This window comes from Solanum dulcamara, chromosome 8, assembly GCF_947179165.1.
Source record: "Solanum dulcamara chromosome 8, daSolDulc1.2, whole genome shotgun sequence".
In the NCBI taxonomy this organism is placed as follows: Eukaryota; Viridiplantae; Streptophyta; class Magnoliopsida; order Solanales; family Solanaceae; genus Solanum; species Solanum dulcamara.
Window position 1 is genome coordinate 30,757,134 of NC_077244.1, and position 19,940 is coordinate 30,777,073.

Here is a 19,940-nt window from a genome sequence, read left to right on the forward strand (position 1 = left end):
TCAATGAGTAGTCCCCGATAAATGAGGACTCACCAAAAACACCGACGGATACGAAAGCTTAACTGGCCACATGGATGAATATGACCTTCAATTTCAACCCCTATATTATGAGACAATGTTGGCAAAAAGCATGCATTAGTATGTTGGAATGTACTATGTATGAGGGCATGACATGCAACATAAATTATGGGATGCAATGGTTAAGTAAAACACATGATACCATTAGATAAGTAAAGTCATGAGAAAATCGTAGTGACCAAAGCATTAGACAAGCATAATTTAGGTCATGAAAATACATATGAGATTGTACATATATGGGATAGGAACCATAATTGACAATAAGACCATGCGAGCTATAACATGGAATCTCATTGTCTCCCCATAGAACAAATAAAAAAGGGAATCTACTTATAAAGGTAGATTCTACCCCAATAGGCGGGTCATACATACGCTATATGTGGATATAATAGATAGGACATGAAGGCAACCTACAGTGGCACCTAGTTTAAGAGACAAGAGGTTGCTACTAGGGATTTTAGTAGGGCCCCACCTTAATTCTACTCGGTGCTAAGTTAAATCCCACGAAATACATATATAGCATAAAAATCATAATGATATATATCATAGTCATGATCATAGGTTTAAAATCATAGAGTAGCTCATTTTCATAAGTGCAATGCAGGTATTGTCCTTACACATTACAAATCATACATACATAGTTTATATCATTAGGCCTTAAGGCACCACATTGGACCCTAAGTCATTTTTTAATAATTTGCATGAAAATCATAATTTGAAACATGCTTATAGTCTATGATCATACTTTAAATACATAATCATAATTGATACTTGAAAATTAGGGTAGAATATACATACATGATCAATTGACTTAAAATCACGAAATTAACTTGAAAACATATATGATCATATACTTTCTATCAGCCCATACATAATTCATAAAGATAATATCATTCGGAAGTATAATTGAAAATACCCATAATTAATATCATGAACCCTAGAGATCAATGTAGGAGAATTCATGGAAACACTCTTTAATTCAATGCAACAACCATCAATTTATATTAAAATAGACTCATAATCATAATTTAAATTATAATTCATGCAATTGGAATAAAGATCATAAAACCCATAAAGGTCCACATTTTAATTTGATAGAAAACTTGAGAATTTGAGTGGGATTCATAGATAAAAGAATTCATAAATCAATACCCACATACCTTAAGTGAGAAACCAAAATAATTTGGAAGAACTTGAGAGTATTGAGTAAACTTACTTAAAGTCTTCAATGGAGTCCTTGATAGTCTTTTATAGAGAAAGAAATATTTGAGTAGGTGAATTATAGACGAATGAATAGAATTAGAGGTTTAGGTCAATTTATAGAGCTGAATTAGGTCCTAAAAATATCTAGGTTCATTAACTAATAATTAGGAAAAAGTCTAAAGTGTCCTTACTTAAAAACTAAATTCGAAAAAAAACCATCGCTTAGGTCCGCGACAAAGAGGTATTCCCTGATAGGCAAATTTTGAGCGAATGAGATTTTTTCTAGATTTTGACTTGATAAAAATTGCACTGAATAGGAGCAAGTCCGCGAAGCAGACTTTCCATGCACTTTACTTTTTTGTGTAGTTTCTTTGAAAAATCTATCTTTCGATATACGGGTCCTAAAAATCCACCAAGACTATTTACCTGTAGGTTTTGACCCCCTGATCAATATTCTGGACTTAAATTTGCTAAAAAGATTAAGAATAATACATTCAATGAGAGGTCTATTCCCTAGGCATTCTTAAGGTACTTATGAGCATTTTGAGGAATGTTACACTTCTAGGTGGGGTTTGGTTAGATAACACAGTTGTTTATCCAAGGGAATCCTAGTAGCAATCTAATGTCTCAAACTATGTTGCCCATATAGGTTGCCTTCATGGTCTAGCTAGTGGGTCCATATAGCCGAGTTGAGTTGAGCTGAGTTGAGTTATCTTTGGATTATGCCATGGCAAGGTAATTTCCCCTATTTGGATGCAGGAGTCATTGACCTTCTCTATACAGGTGTCATTGGATTCCATATAGCAGCTCGCATGATCTTAGTTGTCAGTTAAAGGTCTTATCCCACACAAGTTCAAGTTAAGATTTAAGATGTCAAGTTATGAGTTGAAAGTTGAAGTTCTATGATATGCATTGACCAAGAATTTCTTACGTTTAAAAATTATTTTTAAGTTATACTCATGCTCATTATGATTGTTCATGTATCTTATGGAATATTGATTATCTTCTCTTACTTGTCATGCATACCTCACATACTTAGTACATTTAAATGTACTACCGCATATTTTGCCTACATTATTTCATAATATAGGTACGAATGACACTCACAACTACCCTGCCTGTGGCTAGAGTTTTTTTTAGATCTCTAAGAAGTTGGTGAGTCATCATTCTACCAAGGAAAAGAATTTATTTCATGTTTCTGTTGCTTAGACATTTCTTCTATTACTAGGGTGATCTAGGATCTTGTCCTAAGCCCCCACTGAAGGTTAAACTAAAGGCATTTTTAGATATTGTATTGGTGTAGTCTATTTTGTACATTTATAGAGTTGGGTTTCCCTAAGTCCCTACCCCACTTATAATTACTTCCGCTTATATTTATGTTGTGCTTTACCTTATGTATGCAATGAATGCTAAGATGGCTTATGGTTGGGGTCATTCGCATCCCTATTGTCGTGTTACGACTAGGCCTTAGGTTGGGTCATGAAAAGCTTGGTATCAAAGCACAAGGTTTAGAAGAGTCCTAGGGAGTCTAAAATGCTACATTAAATAGAGTCTTATTCATTGGTGTGAAGCACACCACAAGATAGGAGGTTATGAAATGTTTAGGAAAGGTCTCATTTCTTTCATGATCTATGTTGTGCAGTAGAGTGGTTAAGTCTTTTTCCTCTAATGCTTGTTCTTTGCAATTTTTAGAATATGCCTCCATGAATATACCCTTCTAGAAAGATCGTTATTAAAGAGGTGAAACAAGCTTTGAATGACCCTATGAATAATTAAGTTTCCAGTGCCGAGTTCTAAGCGGCCTTTCAAGTATTTGATCAAGCTATTACAACTCAAGTGGTGACTTGTGAGGTGGTTTCTCTTGTGAATCTGAATTCTAGCATGGATGAAACATGGGTTCGTGACTTATTGAGGATGAATCCTCTGGAGTTTTGGGGTTCTAAGGTTAATGAGAACCCAAGAGTGTGTTGATAGTATCGATAAGATTGTTGAGATCATGGGGATGAGCCTAGTTGAAAGGGAGGAGTTGGCTTAGTACCAATTGATGGGTGTTGCATAAATTTGATTTGATCAATGGAAAAGTGAGAGGCCTAGAAAGGCAGAGCCCGTGACTTGGGATAAGTTCAAAAGGGTGTTTATTGAACATTTTTTCCCACTAAAGTTGAGAGAGAACAAGGTGCAAGAGTTCATCAACCTCAAGCAAGGTGGTATGAGTGTGGGGGAGTATTGCCTCAAGTTTAACCAATTGTCAAAATGTTCTCCATTCTTGGTGGTCGACTTAAGAGCTTATATGAGCAAGTTTGTATCGGGTATGTCGGATATGGTTGCTATGGAGTGAAAAATATCTATGTTAATTTGAGAGATGGATATAACTAGACTCATGACCTATGTGGAGCAAGTAGAAAGTGAGAAGTTAAAGTTGAAGAATAGGGAGTCTAAGAGGCCAAGGACCGATGATAGTGAATTCTCTCACGCTATGTCCGGAAGTGGTGGACGTTCTCATTTTTGCCAAAGGTACTTCGGCCAAGGTTATTCTAATTCTACTACTCCAAGATTTAACAAAGATAGGCTACCCAACCCTAAACCTCAAAGTGGTGCTTCCATTGTCCAAGTTACTCCCATATGCAAGAAGTGTGGTAGGAACCACAAGGGTGAATGCCTAGCCGGATTGAATGTGTGCTACTGGTGTGGTAAGCCAGGTCATCATACTAAGGAATATAAGGGTAAAGTTGTTCTTCCTCAAGGATAAGTTGCTCAAGGTTGACAAGTGCAACCAAAGGGTGGTCAACGCAATAATAGGTTCTATGCTCTCCATGGTAGGTAAGAGGTGGAGGAGACGCCCGATGTTGTTATTGGTATGCTACGCATCTTTCACTATGATGTTTATGCTTTGCTAGATCCAAGTGAAAATTTATCTTTTGTTTCTCCTTATGTGTCCATTAGACTTGATGTTACTCCTGCGATATTGTTAGAGCCTTTCTCCATTTATACCCCCTTAGGTGAGTCGGTTGTGGATAAAAGAGTGTATAGAAGTTGTTCGGTTATGATTTTCCATAAAGTTACCTTATGTGATCTAGTTGAGCTTGAGATGACCGATTTTGATATCATACTTGGGATGGATTTGCTTTATGTATGTTATGCTTCTATTGATTATAGAACCCGAGTGGTTGAGTCCAATTCCTAAATGAGCCGGGCCTTAAATGGAAGGGTAGTAACTTTGTGTTTAAAGGTTAATTCATTTCACATCTTAAAGCTTGGAAAATCATTTCCAAGGGTTTTATATACCATCTTGTGAGGGTTAGGGATAAGAATTTTGAAGCCCCGATCTTAGAGTCAGCCTCTATTGTAAATGAGTTTCCGGATGTGTTTCCTAATTAATTAACCGGTGTACCTTCTAAAAGGGAGATTGATTTTGGTATAGACCTTCTTCCAGATACTCAACCAATTTATATTCCTCCTTACCGTATGGATTCGGTGGAATTAAAGGAGTTGAAATATCAATTGAAGGACTTATTAGATAAAGGGTTCATTAGGAAAAGTATTTCTCCATGGGGTTCTCCCGTATTGTTTGTTAGACAGAACGATGGTTCACTATGTATGTGCATTGATTACTGGCAATTGAATAAGGTAACCATCAAGAATAAGAACCTAATTCTGAGAATAGATGACATGTTTCATCAATTGCATGGAGCAAGTTACTTCTCCAAAATAGATCTTTGTTTCGATTATCACCAATTGAGGGTAAGGCAGTGTGAATTTCCCAAAATGGCTTTTCAGACAAGGTATGGCCATTATGAGTTTCTAGTTATGTTGTTTGGTTTTACCAATGCTCCCGTGACATTCATAGACTTAATGAATAGGGTGTTAAGCAATACTTGGATATGTTTGTGATTGGGTTCATCGAAGACATTTCGGTTTACTCTCAGAATGAGGAGGAGCATGTAAATCACTTGAGGATTGTGTTGCAAACTATAAGAGACAAACAATTATTTGCAAAGTTCAACAAATGTGATGTTTTATTAAGGGATCTTTCTTGGTCATATTGTATCCTGTGAGTTGATTATGGTGGAACCTAAGAAGAATGAAGTGGTTATATATTGTAACATCCCTCAAAAATACCCACAAAATACCTTAAGAATGCCTTAGAAATACGCCGCTCATGTAAAGTATTATCCTTAATCTTTTTAGAAGATCCGAGTTTAGAATATTGATCATGGGGTCAAAACCTGCAGGAAAATGGTCTCGGTGGATTTTTATGACCCGTAGAACGGAAAGAGGATTTTTTAAGAAACCACAAAATAGTGTGGTCGGTGACGGGACCGGATCGCAGACCTGGGAATAGTTTTCCGGCCGAGTTCACCGTGATAGGACCACAACAGGACCGTGTCGCGGACCTGGGAAGCAGTTCTGGCCGAATTAAGTTTTTTTAGAGCATTTTAGACATTTTCCAAATTATTAGTTAATAAACCTAGACGTTTTTAGGACCTAATTCAGCTCTATAAATTAACCTAAACCTCTAATTCTATTCATTCTTCTATAATTCATCTATCAAATATTTCTCTCTCTACAAAAAGGCTCTCAAGGGTTTCCATTGAAGACTTCAAGAAAATTGATTCAATTTCTCCATCAAAATTCTCAACTTCTTTCAAATTTATTGGTGTTCTCACTCAAGGTATGTGGGTATTAATTCATGGATCTTTTTATCCATGAATTCCAATCAATTTCTCAAGGTTTTCTATCAAATTAAAGTATGGTATTTTATGGGTTTTGTGATATGTATTCCAATTGCACGAATCTTGATTTAAAGTATGATCGTGAGACTATTTTGATATAAATTGATGGTTATTGAATTAAATTGAAGAGTTTTTCCATGAATTCTTCTATTTTGATTTCTAGGGTTAATGATGTAAATTATGAGTATTTTAATTCATACTTCTAAAGGATATTATCTATATGAATTATGTATACACTGATATAAAGTTTATGATCATGCATATCTTCAAGTAAATTTCATGATTTTCAAGTCAAATGATCATGCATCCATGTCATACCTAAATTTCAAGTACAAGCTATGATCATGAATTTTCAAAGTATGAATTATGACTATGTGTTTCCATGATGATCATGAATTATAAGTATGTTTCAAGGTATGAATTTCATTCAAGTTATGAAGTAAGGTGACTTAAGGCCCTTTGTGGTGACTTAAGTCTTATTGATATGAATTATGCAAAAATGATTGTAATGATGAAAGGACAATTCTCACATTACAAGTATGTTATGAAAATGAGCTACTCTACGATTTCAAGTCTATGATCATGACTATGATATATGATATTATGATCTTATGTTATGTATGTATTTCATGGGATTTGATGTAGCACCAAGCATAATTGAGGTGGGGGCCCTACCAAAAGCCTTAGTAGCAGCCTCATGCCCCATAAACTACATGCCACCGTAGGTTGCCTTTATGGCCTAGCTAGTGGATCCACAAATAGAACATGTTCATGATTAGGAGTCTACCTTGGCAAAGTAGCCTCCTCCTTCTCGATGTGGGTATCATTGGATTTCATGTTATAACTCGCATGGACTTATTATCGGTTATGGTTCCTATCCCATATATGTATGATCTCTTAAGTATGTTATGATTTCGAATTTATGTTTTTAAATACTTTGGTCAATTATGATTTTCTCATGATTTTATGTATTCCAACTTATCATATGTTTTACTTGAACTTTGCATTCTATGATTTACATTGCATTTCACACCCTCATACTTAGTACATTCCAATGTACTAATGCATACTTTTGCCTACACTATCTTATAATGTAGGGGTTGAGGTTGAAGATCCTTATCATCCCGTAACTAGTAGGCGTTCCTATCCCAAGGTGTTGTGGTGAGTCCTCATTGACCGGAGACTAGTTTCAAGTTACTTACTATTTTCTTGTTAAAAGACTTTTGCTTATGTTTTGTATTGAGGGTGAGCTAGGTACAAGGCTTAGCCCCCACCCATACTCAGGTTTAGAGGCATCTAGTTTGACTTATGTTTGAGTCTATGTTGTCATAAGACATTTTTCAATTTCTATTCATGTTATAGACTCTCTTATGATGTTTCTGCTTTTATATTTCACCTTATGTATACTTATGATATGTACAAGAAGCTTGGTTGGAGCCCTTCGGGGTTTCGATAGCCGTGTGACGACTAGGCCCTAGGTCGAGTTGGGAAAGAAATTGGCCTGGATTATTGTTCCCTTTGGATATTAGGAGTTTCTTTGGCCTAGCCAGATACTATAGGATATTTTTGGAAGGCTTTACATTGATATCATCACCTTTGACCAAGTTGACTCAAAAGAAGGTTATTTTCCAATGGTCGAAAGCATGTGAAAAGAGTTTCTAGGAGTGGAAGGATCGTCTAACTACCACTCCTATCTTGACCTTGCCAGGAGGTTCCGATAGTTTCATGGTATATTATGATACTTAAAGGGTTGGTCTTGGTTATGTATTGATGCAACATGTTAAGGTAATAGATTATGCTTCTAGGCAACTTAAGCTGCATGAACGAAACTATCCAACACATGATCTTGAACTAGCAGCGGTTGTGTTTGCCTTGAAGATTTGGAGTTACTATCTTTATGGTGTCCATGTGGATGTGTTCACCAACCACAAGAGTCTAAAATATATGTTTAAGGAAAAATATTTAAACCTTCAGAAAAGAAGATGGCTTGAGTTATTGAAGGATTATGATATAAGTGTTTCATATCATCTGGGAAAACCTAATATGGTTGCCGATGCACTAAGTAGATTTTCCATGGGTAGTGTGGCACATGTTGAAGATAAGGAAGAATTGGTAAAAGATGTTGATAGATTAACATGCTTAGGTGTACACTTGGTTGATTCCAATGACAGGGGTTCTCTTATTAATGATAGTTCGGAATCATCTCTTGTAGAGGATGTTAAGGTCAAGCAAAACCAAGATCCAATGTTGGTTGAGTTAAAGAAGTTGCTTGCCAAAAAAGTCATTGAAGCTTTTCTCAGGGAGGAGGGATGGTGTACTACGCTACCAAAGTCATTTGTGTGTACCTAATGTTGAGGGGTTAATAGTGTTGATATTTAATGAGGCCCATAGTTCCCAATAAGCAATTCATCCGGGTTCCACCAAGATGTATCATGACTTGAGAGAAGTGTATTGGTGGAATGGCATGAAGGACATAACAGAGTTTGTAACAAGGTGTTCAAATTGCCATCAAGTTAAAGTTGAGCACCAAATGCCGTGAGGTCTAACCCAAGACATTGAGATTCCTACTAGGTAGTGGAAAGATGTGAATATGGATTTTGTAATGGGTTTGCTTCATACTAAGAAGAAACATGATTTTATCTGGGTTATTGTGGATCGGATGACCAATTCCGCTAATTTTCTACGGGTCAAGACTTCTTATGGTGCATAAAATTATGCTAAGTTGTATATTTGAGAGTTGGTAAGACTTCATGGTGTGCCTTTGTCCATCATATTGGATCGAGGTACACAATTCACTTCACACTTTTGGAAGTTGTTTCAAAAGGGTCTCGATACAAAGGCTAAGTTAAGTACCACTATTCATACTCAAACCGACGGTCAAGCCGAAAGAACGATCCAAACTTTAGAGAATATGTTAAGGGCATGTGTTATTGAATTTAAAGAAAGTTGGGATGAATATTTTCCATTGATTAAGTTTGCCTATAATAATAGTTATCACTCTAGCATCCAAATGGCTGCTTTTGAAGCATTGTATCGGATAAGATGTAGATCCCTAATGGAATATTTTGAAGTGGGTGAGATGTCCTTGATTGGTCCAGATTTGGTTATTGATGCTATGGAAAAGGTAAGACCCATACGGGAAAGATTAAAGACGTCCCAAAGTCATCAAAGGTACTATTCCGATGTTAGGAAAAGAGAGTGAATTTGAGGGGAATGATAGGGTCTATTTGAAAGTTTCGCCCAAGAAGGGTGTAATGCATTTCAGAAAGAAAGGGAAGTTGAGTCCTAGATACATAGGACCTTACAAGATATTGAGATGTATTGGCAAGGTGGCTTATGAGTTATATTTTTCACTTGAGTTAGTTATGGTTCACCCGGTATTTCATGTGTTGATGTTGAGAAAGTTCGTGGGTGATCCAAACTCCATTGTGCCATTGAAAGATTTAATAGTTTTTGGAGGATTTGACTAATGAAGAAGTTCCGATGGAAATTTTAGACCGGCAAGTCAAGAAGTTAAGGAAAAAAGTGGTTGTGTCCATCAAGCTATTATGGAGGAATCAACAAGTAGAAAGTGCTACATGGGAGGCAGAGGCGGATATGATGAAATGATACCCGTACATCTTTTCCTCTACTCAAGCCTAAAGTAGTAAGTTATTCTTATTCAAGCTAGTTGAACTCTTACGTATTTAGTTCCTCGTATGTCATTCATATGCATGCATTTTAAGATATCATGTTCATGTTGGGTTGCTAGTCCTCTTTCCGTGTCCTTCCTATTATAAGTTAATCTCATTCAAGGAAAAATGTTTCCAAGGGGAGATATTGTAAGATCTCATAAGTTGAAAAGATGGAAACGAGGAGAAAAGTCTTAAAATCTCGAACCCACCCATGTGAACGAGTTCCTTTATGGCTCGTATAGCTTTCCACGGCTCGTATGTTTGGGTCGTAGAGTGACCCTTCGAGCACAGTTTGATGTTGCCCTCAGGAGAGGTTGAACAGCTTGAAAGGATAGGTCATCCTTAAATGATGGGTCGTAGAAATACCTCATAAACCAAGTTCAAAGGACAAGTTTCAAGGATCCCTCAAGCCAAGATGACGACTTGACAGGACATCTCATAGAAGCAAGGACGGGTCATAAATACCAACCATCACAAAACTTCAGAGACTTGAATTGTATAGGTTTATTCAAGGTTCTTCTTTAATTCCTAGTGAATTCAAGTAAGGTATGTGGGAATTTATTCATGGGACCTTTTCTCCCATGAAGTACCAAAGATTTCTCAAGTTTTCATTCAATTTATAATTGATTATGAACCCTAATTTTGATGAATTATATTGGGATGAGTTGATTTTATTTTTAGATGTTATCAATGATCTTTATATGCATATTTTCATATAAATTGCATGATTTCAAGTCGAATCATAGATTCCCATGCATAAGATTTATTTTCAAGCTATTATCATAAGTTAAAGATGATCTTTATGAGTTAATATTGAGTTAAATGATTTATAAAGATAGTTTTCAATGAGTTACAACTGAGATTATGACTTTTCAAGTTAAAGAGATAATGATCAGATTTAAGATCATTAGATGTTTTGAGATAATGATCAGAGTTAGGATCATTAGATGTTTAAATATGGTGATAAGGATAATTCTCACTGAAGTTATAGATTCTTATGAATCACCAAGTTAGATGAGCTATTCTTAAATATTTTAAAGAAGGATTGATAGGCAGTTACTATCTTTCCTGACTATCATATGAGTATGTTTTCCGACTTTCCGTAGGGATATTGACTAAGCATCAAGAAGACTTTTAGGTGGGGTTTGGTCAGATAACACAGTTGGTTATCCAAGGAAATCCTAGTAGTAACCTAAAGTCCAAAACTATGTTTCCCACGTAGGTTAACTTCCTGGATTAGATAGTGGATCCATATAGCCGAGTTGAGTTATCTTTGGAGTATGCCCTAGCAAGGTAGCCTTCCCTATTTCAATGAAGGAGTCATCGACCTTTCTCAATGCCGGATTCATTGGATTCCATGTAGTAGCTCGCATCATCTTAGTTGTCAGTTAAAATTCTTAGCCACACAAGTTCAAGTTAATCTTTAAGATATCAAGTTATGATTTGAAAGTTGAAGTATTATGATATGCATTGACCAAGAATTTCTTATGTTTAAAAATTGCTTTTACGATATACTCATGTTCATTATTATTGGTCATGCATCATATGGCATATTGATTATGTTGTCTTAATTGTCATGCATACCTCACATACTTAGTACATTCAAACGTACTAACACACATTTTGCCTACATTGTCTTATAATGTAGGGATGAACGATACTCACGACTACCCCACCCATGGCTAAAGTTTTCTTTAGATTTCTAAGGAGTTGGTGAGTCCTTATTCTACTGAGGAAATGACTTTATTTCATATTTCTATTGCTTAGACATTTCTTCTATTGCTAGGGTGAGCTAGGAGCTTGTCCTAAGATCCCGCCAAAGGTTAAACTAGAGGCTTGTTTAGATGATATATTGGTGTAGTCCGATTTGGACGTTTATAGAGCTGGGTTTAATTAAGTCCCTTACCCCACTTATGATTACTTCCGCTTATATTTATATTGTTCTTTATATTATGTATGCAATGAATGCTAAGATGGCTTATGGTTAAAGTCCTTCACATCCCAATCACCGTGTTATAACTAGTCCATAGGTTGGGTCGTGAAAATATAGTATCAAAGCACAAGGTTTAGAAGAGTCCTAGGGAGTCTATCATGCCACATTAAGTAGAGTCTTATTTATTGGTGTGAAGAATGCCACATCCATGGATAGGAGTCTATGAAATGTTTTAGGAAAGGTCTCACTTCTTTTATGATCTATGTCATGCGGTAGAGTGGTTAAGTCTTTTCCCTCAAATGCTTTTTCTTTGCAATTTTTAGAATATGCCTACATGAAGATACCCCATTAGAAGAAACGTGGTTGAAGAGCAGCAACAAGCTCTGAATGACCCTATGAATTATCAAGTTTCGAATGCCAAGTTTTGAGCAGCCTTTCAAGTACTTACTCAAGCCATTATGGCTCGAGTGAATCATGAGGTGGTTGCTCCCGTGAAACTGAATACTAGCATGGCTGCAACATGGGTTCGTGACTTCATGAGGATGAATCCTCCGGAGTTTTGGGGTTCTAAGATTGATGAGTATCCCCAATAGTTTGTTGATAGTATCCATAAGATTGTTGAGATCATGGGGATTATTCCGATTGAAAGGGCGGAGTTGGATACATACTAATTGAGGCATGTTACACAAATTTTATTTGATTAATGGAAAAGTGAGAAGCCTAGAGAGGTGGAGCCCATGACTTAGAATGAGTTCAATGAGGTGTTTCTTGATCGCGTTTTCCCACTAGAGTTGAGGGAGGCCAAGGTGAAAGAGTTCATTAACCTCAAGCAAGGGTTTATCAGTCTAAGGGAGTATTGTTATACCCCGTACTTGTGTAGTTTGGAATATTTTCTTAAGCTTCTTAAAAGTGTCATGTGATCTATACTATCTATCACGTTATCAAACAACTCTAAGAAAGGGAGAATGTGATGCCCCATCTTTGGCATAGACTAATTTCATATGAGTAGGGAAGGGTAGAAATAGGTGTGTAAGGATTTGAAAGGAGTTGGAGGCCAAATAAAAAGTCATGGAACTCGACTTACTTACATAAGCTACCAATTTGAACATCTTACCTAATTAAGCTACTTGACTACATGTCGAGCTTAAGTAGTCAGGATTATATAGGTTCTTAAAGTGAGATGAGATTACGAACCTAAGAAAAGGAGAAAAAACTAGATTCCAAACCTATGAAAGGAAGAAAGTTGGTGATGTACCTACTTCAAGTAGGTGATGCACCTACTTGGCGTGAGTAGGTGATGCACCTGCTAAGGTGGACACCATCAAGGACACATGGTAGCAGTGGGGTGGCTGCATGAATGAGATGGCTCCCTACAAGCTATACACGTGGCACCCTTAGGGGATGACATATGTCACTCCCAAGGAAAGTGTATATAACCTTAAGTTATGACTAAGGATTTCATTTTGGTCTTCTTCCACACTTAGAAAATTAGAGAAAATTTGGGAGAAAGCAAGAACAAGAGAGGAACGGCCATGGCTGCTCCAAATTAGGCCCTCGAACCTTGGTCCGTAAATTAATTTTCTAAGGTATTTTCTGATCAATTGAAGGGAGTTAATAACGTTGAGTAAGCATTGGAGTAGCAAGATGAACTTAAAGTGCACACCACATATTTCAGCCAACTTGAGAGACCCACTTGTTAAGGTAAGATATGATCGTCTTTTTACACATTTTATGTAAGGGTTTAGATGTATTACAAATTTGTAAACATGGATTGGAAGTATAAAAGTATGTACGTTAGAATTGGGTGTTGTTGGAAGCTGTTTGGGGATGCTTGTGTACTTGGAAATGGTAAATCCATTTTAATTACTATTGTGATAAATGTTGTTGAAAGCCATGTAGGAGATGGTTGTAGTTGGACATGGCAACCCACTTTTCACTACCATTTGGTTTTTATTAGCATGAATTATGTAACGAGAAGAAAGGTATTGAATGGTTAAAGTTGAAATTGAGTTGTCCTTGTGAGCTGTTGCAGAACTTACCATAATATTGATATGGTTTTCTTGTATATAAATGGATGAGGTTGTGGTAGTTCTGTGGCTGATTTGTATGTAAGGAAAGTGAGTAATATAGGGGAGGTGTTGTCCAATTTTCTTGAAATAACGTACTAACAATGAAGTATGTTCAATGCCTCTTTGTAACTTAACTATAGTGCTTAACGCCTTAATATAGGTTAAGGTGTTGTTGGGCGGCGTACATGCTAGGCGGTGAAAAAGCGCTCAAGGTATGTAAAGCTATACTTCTTTTCTCTTGGCATGTCTTAGCCATAAGTGGTTTGTGTATGAAATATGGGGATAAATCCATTCATAAAGCTCCGAGTATGATTCATGCCTCTTATCCACTTCTTGATGTTAGAACTCTTACAATAATTGAGTTATTGCCTCTCAAGTCTTCTATATGATAGAAAGTAGTAAGTATGTAAATCTTATCATTTCTTTTCTTTTGGCATGTCCTACATATAAGTGGTATGTAATGTGAGCTTTGAGGGTAATTCCATTCGTAAGTTCTGAACATGGTTCATGACACTTATTCACTTTTGGATGTTAAAACTCTTAAAGTAGTTAATCTACTACCCTCGTGCCATTTATATGTTGAATAGTAATTGGATTATAAGATCCTATTCCTAAGGACTCTACGATGACAAACGTCTCTAATTCCATAAGTTGTTTAGCATTGTCTTGATACATGTCTTTGATTCCTGAGGCTCCAGTTGATATGATCCCTAATGACATTTAGAGGGTACTTGAGAAGATTACTACCCTGATCTTCAAGTGATGGTTTGCTTGACTATTATATGATGATTTAATTTGCACATGGTTCACACTACTCTACTCGTGCATACTGTTAATTCATCTTTCACTGAGTCTTGAGCCAGGTATGTATTCGTGCACAATTTCACTGCGTTGATTCACCGAGTCCCTCACTAAAGGGCCGGGAACGGTATATCTATGTATGATAATATGATATGATGATGAGATGATGGCGCTGGTCCCTATGACGGTCCTACATGTATATGACAATTTCACCGAGTCCCTAATGAGCCGAATATGATATATGATATAAGCATGAATGATTTTATTTCATAAGGTACAGGTACAGTGGTTTCTTGAGTATCATACTTGTCTCCTGAATATCTACTTCATATATGATCTCATTTATAATATGTTATGCTTTATATACTCAGTACATATATCTTACTGACCCCTTTCTTCAGGGGACTGCATTTCATGTCTGCAGGTACAGATATGCATTTTGGGGATCCACCAGCTTAGGATTTCCACTCAGCGATTTGGAAGTGCTCCATTGTGTTGGAGCATAGATTTTGGTACTGCCCTTTGATGTATATATTCATTTATTTAGGTTTACGATGGGGCCCTGTCCCGTCATATGTTACTATTGCTATTCCTAGAGGTCTGTAGACAGGTATGTGGGTTGTGTATAGATGTGGCCCAGTTGTGCATAGTATGACTTATGTTTTGGGGCGTTCCCATTCACAATTAAAGACTTCTCGGCTTGTGTATATGTATATGTTATATGGCGGGACATTCCTATAGGTAGTGATTGCCTTATTGGCATGCGTACTATGTTATCTTTGATGTTGTAACTCCTTAGGAGACAAGTGCGTTAATATATAATTATGGGACAGTGTCGAGATGTCATTCTATTTCCTTAAGTCCCATACCATGATATGTTATGAAATGAACTTAGATAACCAGGGTGTATACAGGTGTCCAATTCGGCACTAGTCATGGCCCACGGGGTTGGGTCGTGACAAGTATGCTCTCAAGTTTGCTCAATTGTCAAAATATGTTCCGTTCTTGGTGGCTAACTCAAGAGCTCATATGAGAAAGTTTGTATACGGTGTGTCAGATATGGTAGCAATGGAGTGAAAAAAGGCTATGTTAATTCGAGAGATGGATATATCTATACTCATTACCTATGCGTAGCAACTAGAAATTGAGAAGTTAAAGTTTAAGAATAGGGAGTGTAAGAGGCCAAGGATCGATGATAGTGAATTCTCTCGTGCTAAGTCCGAAAGTGGTAGACTTTCTCATTTTCGCCAAAGGTACTCCGGCCATGGGTCTTCTAATGCTACTACTCCAAGGTTTGACAAAGATAGGGTGCCCAACCCTAAACCTCAAAGAGGTGCTTCCATTGGCCAAGTTACTCCCGTATGCATGAAGTATGGTAGGAACCACAAAGGTGAATGTCTAGCTGGATTGAATGTGTTCTACCGTTGTGGTAAGGCGGATCATCATACTAAGAAATGTAAGGGTTAATATATTCATCCTCAAGGCCAAGTTGCTCAAGGTGGACAAGTCTAACCAAAGGGTGGTCAACGTAATAATAGGTTCGATGCTCTCCATGGTAGGCAAGGGGTGGAGAAGATGCCCGATTTTATTATCGGTATATTACTTGTCATTCACTATGATGTTTATGCTTTGCTAGATCCACTACGTAATTCATGTAATTGACTCCGAAAAAAGCCTCCAACTACTACCCCAAGTTCATGTTCCTCAAGCGAACACAATTCACACACCAAAATAGACCCTAACATGCACAATTGATCACCTTCAAGGCCTAAGAACTTAGAAACGCAAGGGAAACATAGAATTTTAGCTCAAAGGAACCTCAACTTCTAATTCTAAACACACTACTGGGTTCCCCTTTAAAATCTACGCAAGTTAGCCTTTTGAATCACCAAATATCCTAAGAATTGAAGGAGAAAACATGCTTTGAATTTAATACAAAATCTAGAAAATGGGTCATAAGAAAGATCCTCAGGTGTCGCAAAAGCGACCACCTGTCGATTGCATACGCGACTCCCGCCTAAGCAACCAGTCTCTTTGGAGACAAGGTTGCCTCTTAAGAAACACCCTCCCAAGTGGGTTGGTCACTTTAGTGAGCTACTGGCCACTTTAGCGACCATGGTTTTCTTAGGCGACTACAACAGACACTGCTAGTGCAAGAAAGAGCTTAGCATGCCAAATCCTCCTACGGGGTGCTCGGGATTCATTCAGATTCAACGTTCCAGACTCAATGGCGCATTTTAAATTCCCATACGAGGTTATTTTAATGAAAAGTAGGTCCCACACCTAAGTTTTATTTTGAGCCAATTTCCACATCAGCCCTCGGGATCAGACCAGATGCTTTGAGAATCGAACGAAAGGTCGTTCTAGACCAAACTTGACATTTCGAAGCTAACCGCGCTGTTAGAATTTCCATCCAAGCGTATTTTCCAAGAATGTTGACCAAAGTCATCTGTAGGCCAAATTTCTAAGGCAAAAGCGTCAAATGTTCCTAAACTCATACCGATTGTCTCGGTACTCATGCCAACCATGCTACTAGCCTAATTTTTCCATTCTGGAGATAATGAAACCATTAAAATTTTGTTTTGAGGTCAGTTTCCTAAGTTATGACCGAAGTCAACTTTTTAAGTTATAAAAGATCCAAAATAGGGAAATGGATATAAAACCCAAACGAACGATCATACGACCGAACAGTCAGTGCTAGCAGGTCATAAATAACTTAAGGTCGCTATAGAAATACTCTAAATGATGGAATGAATGCTTAAATTCAAAAATGACCTAAAGGGTCATTACAACATCTACTATAAAAAGAACTTTCATCCGCGAAAGTAAGAGTCACGAAGTTCCTGATGGCTCAAATAAGCTGGGGAACTGTGCCTGCATCTCATTCTCAGTCTCCCATGTAGCCTCCTTGACTAGACAATGCCTCCAATAGACCTTAACTATAAGAATGGTTTGGGAACTCAACTGCCTAACTCTCTGGCCAAAATAGCAACTGGCTCCTCAATATAGCTCAAACGAACATCCAAGTCAACCGCATCATACTGAAGTACATAGGACTTGTCTAGAACATACCCATGCATCATCGAAACATGAAAAATTGGATAAATAGCTGAAAAGGTCGGGGGTATAGCTAACTCATAAGAAACCTCGCCAATTATCCTCAATATCTCGAATGGGCCAATATACTTGGTGCTAAGCTTACCCCACCTTATAAATCTCATCACACCCTTTATGGGAGATACACGGAGGAATACTCTATCTCTAACAAAAAATCTAAATGGCCGATGCCTGCGATCCGCATAGCTCTAGTGTCTTTTCTAGGCTGTCCTGAGCCTATCCTGAATCACCCTCACATAATCTAAGACCTCTTACATCAAGTCTATACCATTCGGCATATGCTCCGTAGACTCAAACTAACCAATTGGAGAGAGACAACGCCTACCATATAAGGCTTTAAATGGGGCCATCTGGATAATAGAATAGTAACTATTGTTATACGCAAACTCTACCCAAACTCTGCCAAGGGAAAAATTAAATTGCACTGAACCCCAAAATCTATAACGCAAGCCCACAACATGTCCTTAAAAACTTATATAGTATGCTCCGACTAACCATCAGTCTACGGGTGGAAAGTTATGCTAAGGTCGATATAGGTACCCAACTACTCTTGAAAAGTCCTCCATAAACTAGATGTGAACTGTGAACCCAGTCTGAGATGATAAAAATAGGGACACCATGAAGGTTAACCACCTCCCGAATATAGATACGGGCTAACTTTTTAGCATTGTAGGAAGTATGAATGGGAAAAAAGTATTCTGACTTTGTCAATCAATCCACAATGACCCAAATACTATCAAGACCATGGGAAGTGCGAGGTAACCCCATAATAAAATCCATGGTGATTCATTCCCATTTCCACTTGGGAATGGGTAATCTCTGAAACTCGCCACCAAGCCTCAAATGCACGGCCTTAACCTGCTGACAAGTCAAATAATGAGACACATAATCTGCAATGTCTCTCTGCATGCCTCTCTACTAGTAGTGCTACCTCAAGTCATGATACATATTAGTAGTGCTCGGATGGATAGAATTTTTGGAATTATGGGCCTCGCTAAGAATCAACTGAATCACACCCCCAACTCTCAGAACACGGAGATGACCTCAAAACCCCATCTAAATCTAAGGTAGCTAGGCACTTCACCTCCCAAAACCCGATCTCAAAGTATAAGTAACTCCTGCTCCTCAAACTGACGGCTGCAAATCCGATCCAACAGAGATGAATGAGCTTTCATATAAGCTAGCACACACTAGGAGTCAGAGATGTCAAGTCGAATCATCCGGTTAGTTAAGGATTAGATGTCCAAAGCTAACGGTCACTCCACAGTAGAAAGGAAGGCTAGACTACCTATACTTACCGCCTTCTGAGGCTTTCACTACTATACTTACCGCCTTCTGAGGCTTTCACTACCACAGTAGAGGTTATATTCCTTTAGCAGCTCAATCCAGTGGCGCTATCTCGTATTAAGATCTCTATGGCTCATAATGTACTAAAGGCTCTTATGATTAGTGTAAATCTCACATCAAACTCCATACAGGTGTGCCTCCAAATCTTAAGCACAAATACTACCGCAGCCAAATCTAAATAATAAGTAGGGTAGTTGCGCTCATGCAGCTTAAGCTAGCTCGATGCATAAGTAATAACCCGGCCTTGCTGCATCAGTATACAACCCAAACCAACGTCAGATGTGTCACAATAAATGGTGAATCCATCTCCCTTAAATGGAAAAGTCAATATAGAAGCAGTGGTAAGCAACTCCTTAAGCCTCAGAAAGATTCTTGCTGTTTTCGTAGCATCTTTTTTGAGTCAGGAAGTTGTAATCACAGAAGAATTCTTGATTCTATATGGAATATTCCTTTTCAGCTTCATTTTTGTGTTTCGTCGCTTTACTGGATGGAAATGCTTAGCTTACTAAACCAGCAACAGCGGAGTAAGCTCCCATATCCGTGAAGGACTACTTTCCAGCAGAGGAAAACTTCTCGTTGCTGCGCTTGCCGTTAAAGAGTAAGATGCTGATTCTATAGCAGCTCCGATTCCTTCACCGAGAACAAGAAGGAAGTCTTATAGAACGAACAAGCGCTAAAGAAGGGGGTGGGATCTCTCCTAAAAGAAATCACACTCTTCCAACCATACAAATGGGACATCCTGGCGAGTCAACCTAGTCAAAGATGCCACTATAGTAGAGAACCCCTCAACAAAGAGCCTGTAGTACCTTGCCAATTCGATGAAGCTACAAATCTCAGTCATAGAGGTGGGTCTGGCCCAATAACAAATAGCCTTAATCTTCACCGGATCTACCGTAATTCTATCCTTAAACACCACATTTCCCAAAATGCTACGGAATCAAGCCAAAACTGGCACTTTGAGAACATAGCATAAAGTCGTTAATCT